Source organism: Globicephala melas, chromosome 7 (assembly GCF_963455315.2).
Source record: "Globicephala melas chromosome 7, mGloMel1.2, whole genome shotgun sequence".
NCBI classification, from domain to species: domain Eukaryota; kingdom Metazoa; phylum Chordata; class Mammalia; order Artiodactyla; family Delphinidae; genus Globicephala; species Globicephala melas.
Genome location: NC_083320.1, coordinates 108184747 through 108191023, shown reverse-complemented (window position 1 = coordinate 108191023; position 6277 = coordinate 108184747). Strand labels below are relative to the sequence as shown.

At 55.7% G+C, this 6277-nt stretch overlaps 1 long non-coding RNA gene across 1 annotated transcript; it reads left to right on the top strand.

Annotated features, from left to right (window-relative positions):
• The first annotated feature begins 1009 nt into the window (after positions 1 to 1009).
• On the top strand, positions 1010 to 5284 carry LOC132597574 (uncharacterized). The gene is made up of 3 exons (XR_009564476.1): positions 1010 to 2123; positions 2729 to 3238; positions 3955 to 5284. It is a non-coding gene; the product is annotated as an uncharacterized lncRNA (long non-coding RNA).
• The last annotated feature ends 993 nt before the right edge of the window (positions 5285 to 6277 follow it).

Genomic DNA, 6277 nt, shown 5'->3' with positions numbered 1-6277 from the left:
ACGGGGTCAGGGCCTGGGCCGGTTCCGGGAAACAGTGACCCGTAATGGTGACGACTGTCCTGAGCTTCCCCGCAGTCCCGCCCCTCCCGGGAATCCCTATGCTGGGCGGGGTAGGGCGGGGAGAGCTGAGGGGCGGCTGCCTGCGAGGGGACTGGGAGGCTGGGAAAAGCTGCGCGGCGGGGCTGGGAAGGCGCTGTGCGTGGCCTTTTGCCCGCATACCCCGCTGTGACAGGGGCCTGGACGCGCTGACCTGTCTACTGACGGTTTTGTCCACAGTCCGGGAAACTGCACGTCGCCAGACTTGGGAATGAAAAGCGGCCCACCGCTCCTACTTGTCCACTGGAGACTGGGCGGGGTTGGGATGCAGCGGGGTCGAGTGGCCCTGCAGCGGGGCTCTCCTTGTACCTTCAGGGGTGCTGTTGAGGCCAGGTGGGCTCTGGGCCCAGCTCACTGACTGGCTACTCCCATCCCGCCCTTCTCTGAGCCTCATCTTCTTCGTGAGACCCTGTGCCCCATCCGCGTGGCATCCACCTGGCCCCCGGGGGGTGGCTTCTCCACCCGAATTCTGCCTAGTTCCAGCCCCACCCAAAGTTTCGTGACTTCCAGCACTCACCACGCACACGTGCACCTCAGTACCCTCGCCCACCCTGTTTCCCCTCGTGGAAACGCCCCTCCCCTCCTGCCGTGGGCTGTTGATTTCCTCCCCTCCCATGGAGACGGGGTGGGTGGTCGGAGCTCTGAGGTCCTGTCCCACCACCTACTGCTCTCCGGTTGCCATCATCTCCAGTTGCCCCGTCGCTGCTGTTTGTTGACACCTGAGCCACGCACCTGCCTCGGGATCTTCAGCTTTCACCTGGATGAGCTGCCTGATACGCTGATACACTCTAGCCTCAGCTTCCTTGACCCCCTTGGCTCTGGGGACCATCCCTAGGGGTCCAGGTCAGCTGCCCACGCCCTGAATCTCTTTGGATCCTGGCTGTTGTTGAGAGCCCCCCACCCCAACTCCTCCCTCAGCTCTCTGCCCCTCAGCCACTTTGTGACCCAGACCCCCTCCCTCTCCACTTCCTCCCAGGGCACCGCCCCTTTCTGCCTCCTGAGCAGGCTTAGAGTTCTCAGTGGATGCCTCCTTTCAGTGCTTGCTTCCGTATCCCATGCCCTCACCTCTGCTTTCCTCCAGCAAGTCTGGGAAATCCCCGTTCCTGGGTGAACCCTGCGTCTCCTCTGCTTTCTCCCCTCCTGCTTCTGTGCAGTCAAGCACTGCTGGCAGAGGCCCAGGTGAATTCACCATCACTGACCTCAGGTGGGGACCCACCCCAGGCTGGTGAGTATGATTGTGTAGGGCACACTGGCTCGGGGGTGCCCGTTCCCCCTCTACCGCTGCTAGCTCTCCAGCCCCCCCATGACCCTGATGTATAATGGGCAAAACAGAGGATAGTAGCAGAAAGTGACAGATTTGCACAGGTAAGGAGAAAAACAGCACTGCTGGAAAATCATCCAATCAGAGGGCCCTGTTTGCCAAAGATACAATGGCCCCCAGGGTAGGTCACATGAAGAAAACCAGATTCAAAGGAATTGGTGAAGACACAGGGAAGGACAGGCCATGAGCTGCAGGTCCCTAATGGGCCAGCAGTCCGAGGCAGGCAGAGATCACGGGACTGAGGGCTATCATCAGAAGCTCTGGGAGCAACATGAGACAGAAGACAGCCGGAGGCAAGTGTGGATGAGATGGTCTCAGGAAAGGCTGAATAGAGAGAAGAGAAGTAAGTCTGTGAACCACCAGCATTGAAGGAGGAGGCAGAGGCAGGAAAGCCTGAGGGGTCTGTCCTGAGCAGGAGACACTGGTACCTGTAAAACCAAGGGAGAGAAGAAGTGTACCCAGCAGTTAACCATCCAACAGCCTCAGATAAAAAACCACTTTCCCAGCTTCCCAGCATGTAGGGGTGGCCAATAATACCTAAACAGAAGTCATTAGGTAGGGTTTCTAAGAAAACCTTGTGCCTCTCCCTCTTCCTCCTTGCTGCCACCTGGAACTCGGATGTGGTGTCTGGAGCTACTGCAGCCATCTTGGACCATTTGGCTACCAGAGGAGCAAGACACTGTGCTAAGGAGAGCAGAGCAGAAAGGTAGAGGTCAGCTGTTCTCCACACAGCTTTGGACAGCCCACCCCATGGACTCCATTTGTGGGATGGGGCACTAATCCTCTGTCTTGTTGAAGCCACTGTGTCATGAGATGTTTTTCCTGGCAGCTGAGGGTGTGGTTTGGGGCAGTGAGGGCATCCCGGGCCTGTGGCTGTGCGAGACATGGTCAGGAGGACTTTGTGGGACAGTTGGCAAGGGCAGGGGTGGAGTGAGGGGCAGACCGCAGTGGTCTGAGCAGGAGGTGAGCACAGGTGGGCAGGGGCTTGTGAGAGCTGAGCACTGTTTGATGGGGCAGACGTAGGGCGAGGCCTGTGACAGGGAAGGTGGGAGCCCCTCCCTGCCCCCACGGAGCACAGTGCACACCGGGGCCAGTGGGCAGGCAGCCTCTTCTGTGAGGGTTTGGAAAGTTGCTCAGCAGCTGGGCCATGGGCAGGGCACTTCGTGCTGAGCTGTGTCAGGGCGACTGCTGCCAAGCTGGTTCTGTTCCCTCTTGTTCCTCACTCAGACCCAGAGATGGGGGAGGGGTGTCCGCGTGACCCTCCCTTCGTCACTTAAATGAACCGTGTCTCAATCTCTCTACCCACCACAGGTAGATGCTGTTGGGGCAGAAGAAGAAAATGCCCACGGGACATCCATCTCCACGTCAGGCACCTTCTCCATCCCTGACCGGACCCTCAGAGAGAGTGTTTTAGGTGAAAGGCTGCGTGAAGGACGGTGGCACCTATAAAGCTCATGGGCTTTGGGGACAGGCTGACCTGCCTCCTGGTCCTGCATTTTCTACTTACTCTCCCAGGGACCTCGCCAGTTTCTTTACTCTCTGATGTCAGTCCTCCATCTGTAAAACAGGGCTAACCACTCAGAATATCTGTGCAGAGATTCAGTGAGCATCCTATTCTGAGAACATCTCTCTTCTTGTTGTGGGGGAGGAGACCTGACATGCAGGCTGTTCAACCACCAGCCTCCCCGACCCCCCTGAGATGCCGCGTAACCTGGCAGACAGCTGCTTGTGATGGGCCGATGGCCCAAGCTCTGTTGAGGAAGTTTTCAAAGGAAATTTGTTTAATTCATCTTCTGGAAATATCTGAGATCTCGACATAGAGTAAGAATTGTTCCAGAAATAATCATGCTTTGTGAATTCCCCACCCTTGGAGGGTCTTTAGAATAAAGATGCCGAGGATGGGGCTGAGCCAGGCTCACCTGGTTAGGGTTAGAGTTAGGGAAGGCCTGGGGGGCTTGAAGGGGACAGAGCTGGCCACCGAGGGGGTCAGGGTGAGCATGTCCCCAGCCTCTAGGTGCCGGGCCCTTTATGCCCTCCTCCTCAAAACAGAAAGGCTGGGGGAGAGTGGCGGCTAGGGAGGTCCAGGTTCCCTCAGCGGCGACTCCTGGCTGGTGCTGTCCTGCTTCTCTGCCTGACCCCTGCTGGCCCTGTGAGCCGGACATGGTCAGATGGAGGCCGAGCCTTCGCCAAGCTCGGCTCCCTGAGGAGACAGAGCAGATTCCTAGCTGGGCCAGATCTGAGCCCATATATCTGACGCCGAGTCTGTCCTTTGTCCCTGAATGCCACTGTGCACTGCTGCCCTGGGGAGGACGCGCCGGGGCCTCCAGGACCACCTCCCCTGTGTGTCTCCAGGGCTGCAGGCCCCTGAAGGGGTACTTCACTTACAGGCAGGAGCCCCCGCTACCCCAGGACCAGTTCCACCCTCGTCTGCAAGGGGAAGGCCCTCATTACTGAGACCCAACAGAGAGAGGGGGAAAGAGAGTCATACAGGTGTAGCAACTGCTGTGAAGGAAATGTTTTCATTTGATTTTCCATAGAAGAGTCATTCTCCGTGCAGACGTGATGCCAGGAGGGGTGACCAATCACTTGCAGCCGACATCTCAGGGTGGCTGGGCCTTGCTGTCTCTTCATGTTAGATGTGGAGCTCGGCTGGTTGATTCAGATGCGATTTTGGTCTCTAGGGTCCAGCTGGCTCCATCTGCAATGGAAGCTGCTGGATCTCAGGTTCTGCTTCCCAGGGACTGGCTGCTTGCTGCCCGGCTGCCCAGGGCTCCTTACGGAATCCACGCCGACCTCGGGGCAGGGACAGGATCCCGGATGCCTAGAGCAGTGCTGGGCACTCAGCACCTAGACTCTTTCCGAAGGCTGTTGCGTCAGGGAACCCAGAGCTGCGCGGAGCTGAGTTTTCAGACAGTGGGAGGGTCCATGTCTGCCAGGACAGTGAGACCTCATGGATCCTGCGGTACAGAAGCGTGTGGGCAGCGGTGCGGGGAGAGTTTCCAGAAACTGAAGCGTATCCCTGTGAGCACTGAGGCGCGTCTCTGCCTGTGCGTTTCTGCCTGTGGCTGTCTGCAGGCACTGATGTTGTATGGAAGGGGGTGCCGATATTTTGACATGGTAACAAGTGTAGCTTTCATTCTTGGGAATCCCTCTTTTAACCCCACTGCTGTGACATTAAGAGCACTACCCGCCTCCCATCCCAGACCTTGAAGCTGAAGAGGGTTAGACCCACTCACCTCCCGGGGGGGAAAGGAAGTGACAATGGACTGATGGAAAGGATGCTTGGCTGCGGGCTCCCTGGGAGGGGGTGCTGCTGTGTATCAGCCCCTTCAGATGGACGTGGCATCACAGGGTCAGTAAGACCTTGGTCCTCTTCCCAGGGGCTGGGCCATTGGAGCAGGTCTGACAGGTAGCAAATCCCTCCAAGTCCCCTCCTTCCCACCACTTCTCAGCCTGATACATACAATAGACGTGGCTGTGAGATGCGTCTGGGCTGAGCGGGCCTGGGAAAACCTTGGCATCTCCCAGAATGAGGCAGGAGGAGCCCGAGAGGGGGTATAGGCTGGAGGGAGAGAGGACCGTGCTGCAGAGGGGGGCCTGGAGCCTGGGAGGGGAAGCACCTTCTCAGCTGGGGCAGAGCAGAGACAAGCTGGGTTCTCAGCAGCTCAGCAGCTGCCCGAGGCTCCGAGGGCCACAACCTGGGACCAGACACCATCCACTCAGGCCTGGGTGGGATTTACAGCCCTTTAGAGCTCAGACACCCCCCTGGTAAGCAACAGAGGAAGAACATTGAACGGACCGGGGGAAACAACTCATACACGTAAAATGCATATGACTACTTTTTCTGTAATTGACAGAATGGAGGCTTGAGACAGAATTATATTCAATTATAGAAAAGTTTAGAAAACATGTACTTATTTTTATTTAATTATTTTTCAGTTTTATATGTGTGTGTATATGTATATATATATATATATATATATATTCAGATTCTTTTCCATTATGGGTAATTACAAGATATTGAGTATAGTTCCCTGTGCTCTACAATAGGTCCTTGTTGGTTACGTATTTTGTATATAATAGTGTGTATCTGTTAATCCCAAATTCCTAATTTATCTCCCTGCCCACCCCTTCAGCTAACCCCTTTGGTAACTGTGTTTTAGAGAACATATACTTTTTTGCACGTTCAAATTTGTGACCAAATTTGACCCCAAAAAAGACATTCCACATGTTTGGAGCTATATCCCAGATGCCAGTGGAGTCTCCGTGACCCTTAGAGGTCAAGGTAAACTTGGTAAGCTTCATCCCCACCACCTATGTCGCAGCCTAGCAGCTCAGTGAGCACTGCTTAGCCTCACCACGACGTCCAGCCGTCACCCTAGGTCATATGTTGAAGAGTTTCTTTAAATACAAACAGTGCTTGCTATCGAGAATTTTTGTAATACATTTTCTACCTTGTTTTACATACCTGCACCCTCACACAGGATAATAATACTTTTATATGGAACTATTTAAAAAAATGAATTGCATTCTTCCTGTTGACCCAAGAGGACCAACTCTTCCTTGATGCCAGGCGCACTGCCCCTGCTGCATGCCCACTGCCCCTATTCTGTGACGCCAGCTCTCAGACGGCACTTCTTGGGGCTGTTGGACACCCGGCTCTGTTAGGAGTGACTAGGGCACAGGGTATGGAAGCCCAGCAGTGGCCTCAGAGCGATTGGCTTCTCTAGGTCTGCAGCTGCGGGTAGGGCCGTCACACCTTCAGTCTCAGCCCATCCTCCGCTGCCTGTCGTCCATCTCCTAGGCTCACTGCATCTGCAGCACTGGCCGTGGTGCCTGGTACAGAAGGAGAGCTCAACG